A 9,704-nucleotide genomic window follows, 5' to 3' on the forward strand; every position below is an offset into this window, starting at 1 on the left:
TTAAATGACCGCTGAGTGATAAAGGAGGTAGGGGTGCAGAGACAGCTATGACGTTTGCCTAAAAGCAGCCACCCTTGAAAAAGTGCCTAATAGCTCACTAATCGAGTGCTCTTGCATCAAAGATGAACGAGGCTAAGTGATCTGCCGAGCTGTGGGATGTCAAAATGCATCAGTAGGGGAGCGTTCCGTCCAGAGGGAAGCACCCACGCGAGCAATGGTAGACAAAGTAGAAGCGAGAATGTTGGCTTGAGTAACGCAAACATTGGTGAGAATCTAATGCCTCAAAAACCTAAGAGTTCCTCTGCAAGGATCATTCATGGAGGGTGAGTTAGGGCCTAAGATCAGGCCCCAAAGGCATAGTCGATGGACAATAAGTGACTATTCCTGTACTGCCCCTTGTTGGTCTCGAAGGATGGAGGAGGCTAGGTTAGCCAAAAGATGGTTACCGATTCAAGGACACAAGGTACCCTGGCTTTTTTAGGGTAAGAAGGGGTAAAGAAAATGTCCCGAGCCAATGTTTGAGTACCAGGCGCTACGGCGCTGAAGTAACTCTTGCCATACTTCCAGGAAAAGCTCGAACGACCTTCAACAAAAGGGTACCTATACCCAAAACTGACACAGGTGGGTAGGTAGAGAATACCTTGGGGCCCGAGACAACTCTCTCTAAGGAACTTAGCAAAATAGCCCCATAACTTTGGGAGAAAGGGTGCCTCCTCACAAAGGGGCTCGCAGTGACCAGGCCAAGGTGATTGTTTACCAAAAACACAGGTCTCCGCAAAGTTGTAAGACCATGTATGCAGGTTGATGCTTGCCCAATGCTGGCAGGTCAAGGAAGTTGGTGATCTGATGACAGGAGAGCCGACTACCGAAGCCTTGATGAGCAGCAGCCGTAACTATAACGGTCCTAAGGTAGTGAAATTCCTTGTTGGATAAGTTCCGACCAGCATGAAAGGCATAACGATCTAGGCACTATCTTGGAGAGAGGCTTGGTGAAATAGACATGTCTGTGAAGATGCGAACTACCTATACCTGGACAGAAAGACCCGATGAAGCTTCACTATTCCCTGGGATTGGCTTTGGGCCTTTCCTGCGCACCTTTGGTGGAGAGTGAATAAGGCCTCCTTCCAAGGGGGCCCGAGCCATTAGTGAGATACTGCTCTAGAAGAGCTAGAATTCTAACCTTGTATCAGGACCTACGGACCAAGGGACAGTCACAGGTAGACAGTTTCTATGGGGCGTAGGCCTCCCAAAAGCTAACGAAGGCATGGAGAGGTTTCCTCAGGCCACATGGAGATTGGTCGTTGAGTGCAAAGGCAGAAGGGAGCTTGACTGCAAGACCCTCCTGTCAAGCAACGATGAAAGTCGGCCTTACAGTAAACACTGAGTAGCCAAGTGCGGAGTTGATAACTGCAGAAAGCATCTAAGTAGTAAGCCCACCGTAAGATAAGCACTTTCCTATTCCGACTTCCCTAAAGCTTTCAGTAGCACAACCAAGATAGCAATGGGTATTCTTCCCCTGTGGGGGTGGAACGACATAAGTTTTCAGAATTCAAGAGAAGATCACAGCGAGCTGAGCTGTTTATCATTACGATAGGTGTTAAGTGGAAGTGCAGTGATGTATGCAGCTGCGGCATCCTAACAAACCGGTAGACTTCAACCTTGTTCCTACATGACCCGATCAATTCGATAAGGCAATCACCATCTATTTTCATTGTTCAACGCTTTGACAACACGGAAAAACCATTGTTCAACTCTTTGACAACATGAAAAAACCAAAAGCTTTGCCTTCCCTCTCTATCCATCTAAGGGATGGAAGGGCAGAGGCCTTTGGTGTCCCCTCCAATCAAGAATTAGGGCCTCACAATCACCAGCCAATATGCTTTCCTCTCATACCTTTCTTCATTCATGGTTTGATATTCTGGTGTCATAGGCGTAGAGGAACCACACAAATCCATACCGAACTTGGTGGTTAAACTCTACTGCTGTGGCGCTACTATAGGGGAGGTCCTGCGGAAAAATAGGTCGGCGCTAGGATGATAAAAAGCTTAAGACTCTCATTCTTATTACTTTGTTTTTTCAATATGAAAAAAATATATGAAAAATGAAAAGGTCATCTTATTCAAAACCCCTACTATATGAAATCCCCTTTCTCCCACTTCACACCTTGGAATGCACCATTCTTATATAGAGAGAGGCGTTTTCACATGTTCTTAACCTGAAACAACTTGGGAAAGGAAAGGTTCCTTTTTTTTAGGGCACTCCTGGGAACAAATCCAGTGGAGACGTGGTGGGGCTTGTAGCTTAGAGGATTAGAGCACACGGCTACGAACCATGATGCCGGGGTTTGAATACCTCCTTGCCCACAATAGGCCAAATAGGGAAGGACCTTTCCATTTGGGGGTAGGAAAATCATGACTGGGATTGCTAACCCCAAGCTTTGGAATTTGGCATGGGTCTTTTGTTGAAATGGAATGGTATTACTCTTTCTTTTTTCTTTCTTTTTATTTATTGTTAATGGTGGATAAATTAAATATAGTATGCCTGACCCGAAGCCTGAATCGACATATTTTTTGTTTTAATCCCCATAATTCTTCCTCAGCCAGTCTGGGGTAGAATAGCAGAGAAAGTACAAGTATTAGTAGCATAGCAAAAATGCGTTCCTCATCATTAATATGTTTGCTCACAGTAATTGTGGTCTCCTGGGCAAATCGATGACTGCATCTTTGCCACCCACTCTACCACTAAGCTACTGAGGAATAACAGGATATTAGATCTTATAGAGTTCAATTCCCATTCTCAACCCATGACCAATATGAGCTTGAAGTTTCCTTTGTAGCTCCCGGAACTTCTTCGTAGTGGCTCTATTCCATGCCTCATTTTATAGGGAGCCCAAAAGTGGCTATATTGCATTATATTCCATCCATATCCCAATTCTATTCATTTAATATCCTTTGGTGCCATTGAGATAAGAGATGTCATTTCTAGTCCATCTCTTTCTATTTATATATATATATGGAAAGTTTAAAAATCATCATATAATAATCCAGAAATTGCAATTGAAAAGAAAAAAAAGGAGGTTTGTGATGATTTTTAAATCTTTTATACTAGGTAATCTAGTATCCTTATGCATGAAGATAATCAATTCGATCATTGTGGTTGGACTCTATTAAGGATTTTTTACCACATTCTCCATAGGGCCCTCTTATCTCTTCCTTCTCGAGCTCACATTATGGAAGAAGGAGAAGAAGGAACTGAGAAGAAAGTATCTGGAACAACCGATTTTATTACGGAACAACTGTTTGATGTTTTGGTTTGTTTACTAAGGATAACTATCAATAAAAAGATTAGATAGAATAGCTTCGACCTTATCAACTGATAGTGAGAAAATGAAACCTTTTTTATCCAAGAACTTGTTTAGTAATACTGTAATGAAAGGAACATATGAGTTTTTTGCTAGGTATTTGACCAAATAGGATCATCCAATTCCTATAGAACCTATCACTAAAATACCCCTAGAGAGAGATAGGGGTAAGCAAAGCAAAAAAAGGTTTTCCATGAGATGGGAAATAAAACTATTAGCCCCACAGGAGGTTTGTGAATAAGTGATTTTCTGATAATGAGTAAGGAATATCTGTCTTTCTGCTAAACAGGATTTATTGAACTCATAACTCATTAGATACTTTTACGAATGTCAACTACGTATTGTAAGTAAATTGCTCCCGGTTGTTCTATCATTTGATAACCAGAGTCATTATTTGATATGTGATCACTATGAGCCAAACTCAATAGAATTTGATCAATCCTTTTTTCTGTTGTTAACATGGAGAACTGAACTAAGAATTCTCTTTCTTTATCGTCAATCGAATCACTATTTGAGACCTAGGATTCTATTTTATCATCAATCCAATCACCGTTCATGTTTTTTCTTTTTCTTATCAATGAATAGATCTCTTTACTTGTATGACTTAGATGTCTCGTATTTCTCAAAAAAATTAATTCGATTGATGGGATTTGGTATGATACTTATGAAATATTTCTTCTTAGAACATATCGATTTGACCCCATAAGCGGGACCACCACCCCATTGCATGTTGCCGCGAGAAGCAGAACACCATATTTCTTCTAGAGAATCTTTTAATTGTTCCAGAGCAACTAGAAATAGATTCTTTAACCAGAAAGAATTCAGTTCAGATGTAGGATACCTATCCGGAAGTTTTCGCAACTCAATCATGTATGATGGAATAATCAAAGATTTGACCCTTTCGAACTCTGTCTGTAACTCACTATAGGCTCGAGAAACAAAGAGAAGGTGTGTCCGAATGAGATATCTAGCAACAAGAAGAAGGAAAAGGATTGAATAGAGGAACTCCTAAACATTTGGCGATCTCAGATGTGTTGATATCAATGCTGACTCATTATTTTGATGAATCATTTTTTCGGATAGAAGAAGATTATGTAAACACTTACTTGAAATCTCACTTATCAAATTTAATTATAGAAGACACATTTTTTTCTGAAGAATTCACCATGATATATCTGATCCATGCATAATATCATGAAAAATGGATACAAATTTTTGGCTGCCACTTAGTATCGACAATAGGTTTAAAAAAGTATCTAAAAATATCAAATTTGGATATTTGTATCCTGTCGAAGTAAGGAACCATGACATATATGTTTGGAATATATTCCATTTTGAGAGAGTTGAAAAAGCACTATCTCATTGAAAGGTTCTATACATCCACCTTTTCTCAAGGCATTTCTTTAGACAAAGACCCCCTTTTTTCCTCTTTTCGGATCGTAAATATTTCTCAGAACATGAAGTGTAAATGAAACCCATGTTTGAATTGAAATTGAGATATTGATGCAAGTTCTTCCTTTCTGAATCAGACAGATTCATATCTGAAAAGGTTGACAATAAATTCTTTCAAAATTGACTATTTGTCCCTTTGTTAGAAGTGTTCCATAAATGTCTGCGATCGAGTAAATAGCTCTACGAACAAATGGATCGGATCGAATTGGAAAATGGAAAGATTTGTACAAGATATTGAGGAATTGTCCATACATAAAATCATAATTATTGATACATGCCTTTTCCACATAAAAAGGGAATCCTTTGTTACAATAGAAGCAGAAGTGATGTGGATTATTCAAGAATCGAAGTAAATTTGCTTTATAAAAGGAAAATATCAATGAATTTCTATGAAATGGTTTCACAGGATTTAGACAATTGTCTTGATCATGGGATATCATTGAGAAACAGGAATCCATGTTATCAAAAGATTTCCTGCGATTATTTCTAGTATGGAATGAGTCAATCATCCACATTGGTATCTTATTGAACAAAAATGGTGATACTGTTCCTCCATTGATCAAGAATTTTACTTTTTGGGAAGTATCATGATACGAACCTAGGACGACCTGCTCCTAAACCCGTATTATATTAGCCCGGATCTAATTATGTTCAAGTTCTAATGGTCATCTTGACCCCTAACCAACATGTGATTAGAAACCTTGGTATATAATGAAGACGCCACAATAGGTGATGGAATCCTATTGATAAGTTAAAACTAAAACACTCATTCACTAATGGTGTTTTAGGTGTTCAAAAGAACAAATACAATTCAATGTCGCAAATAATTTTCTGAATGTTATCAAATTTATGTTCTTCCTCAAAAACAAGCCCTTATATAGGCTAAAAGAAACAAAATAAAACCCTAAAAACAAAAGGTAAAACCGGTCACCTATAGGAATTAAGAAACTTGGCCGAATTCTAATACTTCCTAAACTAAGTATCCTAAACTAAATTTGATTAATTAATTCCTTTATTTTGAATTAGGAATTAATTAATTTACAATGGAAATAATAAATTAATAACTTTCCTAAACTTATTTGTCCAGAAAATAAATACATAAAAACTAAAAAGTAATGGAAGTTTCCTAAAACAAAAAGTAAAAACAAATTAGGAAACTAAAATACTAGCTTTTTGACTAAGTTGACTTTGACCAATCTTTGACCAATTTGAACTCCAAATCAGCTTCAATATGCTTTTTAGGATGCCAAATAAGCTGAATATGAAGTCCCACACATTGCCCATTCTTGGAAGAGGAAGAAAAAGCCAACTCAGTAAAATACAGTAAAGCTAGCATAAAATATAGTAAAAAACAGGCCAAATTTGAAGCTATCCGTATACCCCTTTTTGAATGCCTTTGAAGCTGGATTGACTTGATTTGATATCCTATAAGACATATGTATTGAATCCATATAGATTTGGAACCATTTCATGTGCTCAGTGTCCATATTTGCACCAAAATCGCTACCCGAGTCTGTATCGGCTTCCACCACTTGGATGCTTAGAATAGGCTTTGTACCTTCTAGTATGGACAAGCTCTATTGAGAATTGATTACCCCCTGTATAAATGCTCCCAGGTTGTCCTTAAATCTCTTAATTTGAGCTCTTGTGATTGGCCCGGTATTTATCCGTGTCGGATCAGCACCCCAGCAGGTTATCGGTTGAGCGGGCTCAAGCAGAATCACATCATATCATGATCATCCAATAAGAAGGGTTTCCATTTTTTCAAATGAACGATTTGAAGACATATTAAATCTAACAACTGATTGCAGAGTTGATCATTCAGACCTTTCAATTCATAGATGTGGATCTCGGACCTATGAATGGGGATATTATGCAAACTCATAAAGAAAAAATGAAGTGAATTAAACAAAAAGAGAAGAAACTTAGACAAAAAGAATGGAAGTGACTTAGACAAATCTTTTTTGTTGATAACCTTAGACCAATCAATCAAATATTGATTAATACGTAATCGATCGAACACTACATAAAAATGAAAATGGCTCTTCTGCTCAGAAATGAAATGTTCCAAATGTTCCGGTAAATTCTTGCTCCTATTGGACCATTTGTATCTATATGCATTAGGATCCCGATTCATGGATCTCTCAGTCTGAGAAATAAAAATAAGAGGATCAAACCATTTCTTCTGACTCTTTTTCAAATTTGATAAATGTTGGTTGATCCTATATTTGATTATAGTTCTATGATTCAGAGTATCATTTCCTATTTGATCCCTTTGAATTCCATATTCAAAGTTGCAATCGGATCTATTCATTAAAAATAATCGATTCAATAGATTTCTTATGTACCCATGGGTGCTATATTGGATTTGAATAATATTTCGGATCAATGTATATTGATTGCCTCCATTATGTTGTTTCTAGCAAATACCACTATTTTTGGTTTTATATCTTCCAAATCATTCCCGTATGAGGTCCAGACCCATTTTTTTTTTTATCTTTATAAAAAGATTCATTTTCTTCATAAAAAATAGGAGGTAGGACCAATAAAGATTTCCTTTTCGATTCATCCTTGGCGTTGAATACCTCATTCAAGAATTGTTTTTTATCCAATTTGTACGAATCAATAGAAAAAGAAAATCCCTTATGATACATCAGATCCAGCTCGATTATTGATAGAGTGAATAGATATGCCATTTCTTGAACTTCTAATTCAAAATCATGGTGTAACGTGTATCCCCCCTGTTCACGTTATGGAATAGATGAAATAAATCAAAAAATGGATTTTTGTTCAAGAATGAAATCTTATTGGAACTATCCAATTCATCCTTTGGAACTATATCACATCCCAGATCTGATGAAATAGGATGAATTGAGACGGTATTTTGTAAATACGTAATTATCTTGAATATATTAACTATTTCTTTATTTTCTAATCGCTTAGAAAGTACAAAAGAAACATCTTGTTCTTTCTTCAACAATTTCTGATCTCTAATGGACCTCTTAGTAGGATTCGAATCCATATGATGTTTGGACCATCTGGTAGAGAAAAAAGAACAAATGGATCTTGTAGGATTTCTAAGAAATTCTTTGATTTCTTCTGGAAGTAGATGATTAGTCATCTGCTTCTCACGTTCCGTGAATAGCTGGGACATTTAGGAGTATCCAGAAAGGCATTTAGGGAATCGATCTGATTCTATCTCTATTCGTTTCATTTGAAGAAATGAAGAATCCCAAAGAATCGATCTTTCTTTTAGTTGTTGAATATATCTTTGATTGATCAATGTGTGATATTCTGAATCCTCATTACTAATGGAATCGAAATGATCTCTGGATCGATTAGAAGATCCTTTCAATTGGCTAGAATTCGTTACTTGAACAAAATTGGATCTTATAGAATCATATTGAATATTTGACGATACATTCCGTACCTTGCTAAAAAACTGATCCTTATTCGTGCAAATTCTTTCCACAATTAAAGAAGAGATCTTGGCGGAATTGCCACATATGAAATTGAGCACAATTTTGCAAAGAAATAGCCCACTTGTTTCTCGAGAAGAGATGGGAAACATGCTCAATATCATTTGATTGAATAGTTCACCTAGCTCCTTGTTGTTTGAAGAAACCGTTCACTTCAATTGGTATTTTTTCATGAAAAGCAAACATGAGATAACAAATCCAGTCTATCACTAAGATTTCAAACAACTGACCCAAATTCAAGTTGATTATGTTTCGCATCTTCCTCGGAGAAAGACGATTAAACAATTCCCAACCATGGTCCTTGCGGATCGGATCATCCATAGAATATACAAAAAGAAACTCTAGATATTTGATATCTTTCTCTTTGAATGAGATCTCAATTCCAGCGATGATTTCATTAGATATCTTACAACTACAATCCCTCTTTTTTCTGATCCATTTCCTCCACCACCACGAACCCCTATTAGATTCAGGCATGATACACTTTTTAGTTATTGGGAGAAACCAAGTACTCTCTTTTGGATCCAGGAAACAACTCTCAGAGATCTTTTGGAAGATACAGGAGCGAAATAATCAACTTATTGATATTGGAAAACCCGAAAGATTCTTCCAATGTATCATTTTTTGGGTCCAATGAAATTCATGGGTATAGGAAGAAGCCCTGTCAAATAGAGATTTTTTCTTTCGACCATCTTTTGATTGTTAATATGATGTATAAAGACCGCTACTACAAATAGTACTACATCTTTGATCGTAAAATATCAATTGCTTATTGAACCCCGTAAATGTGAATTGCATGAAAGTAGGATACTCCAAATTTGAGAGTCCAAGAGTTTTATAAAATGTTCTAGATGGAAAAACATGTGAACGAAAGATCCCACTGAATTGAATTAGGTCCATGAATCTAAGAAATAGTGAGAATTCTTCATGTCTCTTAATATCTCTATTAATTCGACAATCCAGCATTTGAATTGATGTCCTTTCATTGAGTCCTCCTAAATTGCATTGATTTATCCTAAAGATTTAATTTGAATTGGAATTTGGTTATTCACCATGTACAGGGATCCCTGCTAAGCATCCATGGCTGAATGGTTAAAGCGCCCAACTCATAATTGGTAAATTTGTAGGTTCAATTCCCACTGGATGCACGCCAATGGGACCTCCAATAAAGTAAGTCTATTGGAATTGGCTCTGTATCAATGGAATCTCATCATCCATACACAACGAATTAGTGTGGTATATTTGTATCATAACATATGAGCAGTAAGAACTAGCATTCTTATTGAGACTAGAACTCATAGGGAAGAATATAGATTTATGGATGGAATCAAATATGCAGTATTTACCGACCAAAGTATTCAATTATTGTTGAAAAATGAATATACTTCTAATTTCGAATCACGATCAACTAG

The 9,704-nt window shown here is 36.8% G+C and overlaps 1 pseudogene; it reads right to left on the reverse strand.

Annotated features, from left to right (window-relative positions):
- Positions 1–3,319: 3,319 nt before the first annotated feature.
- LOC132804231 (protein Ycf2-like) lies at positions 3,320–9,278 on the reverse strand (annotated as a pseudogene).
- Positions 9,279–9,704: the final 426 nt, after the last annotated feature.

The sequence above is a fragment of the Ziziphus jujuba genome, chromosome 6 (genome assembly GCF_031755915.1).
Source record: "Ziziphus jujuba cultivar Dongzao chromosome 6, ASM3175591v1".
Classification (NCBI taxonomy): Eukaryota; Viridiplantae; Streptophyta; class Magnoliopsida; order Rosales; family Rhamnaceae; genus Ziziphus; species Ziziphus jujuba.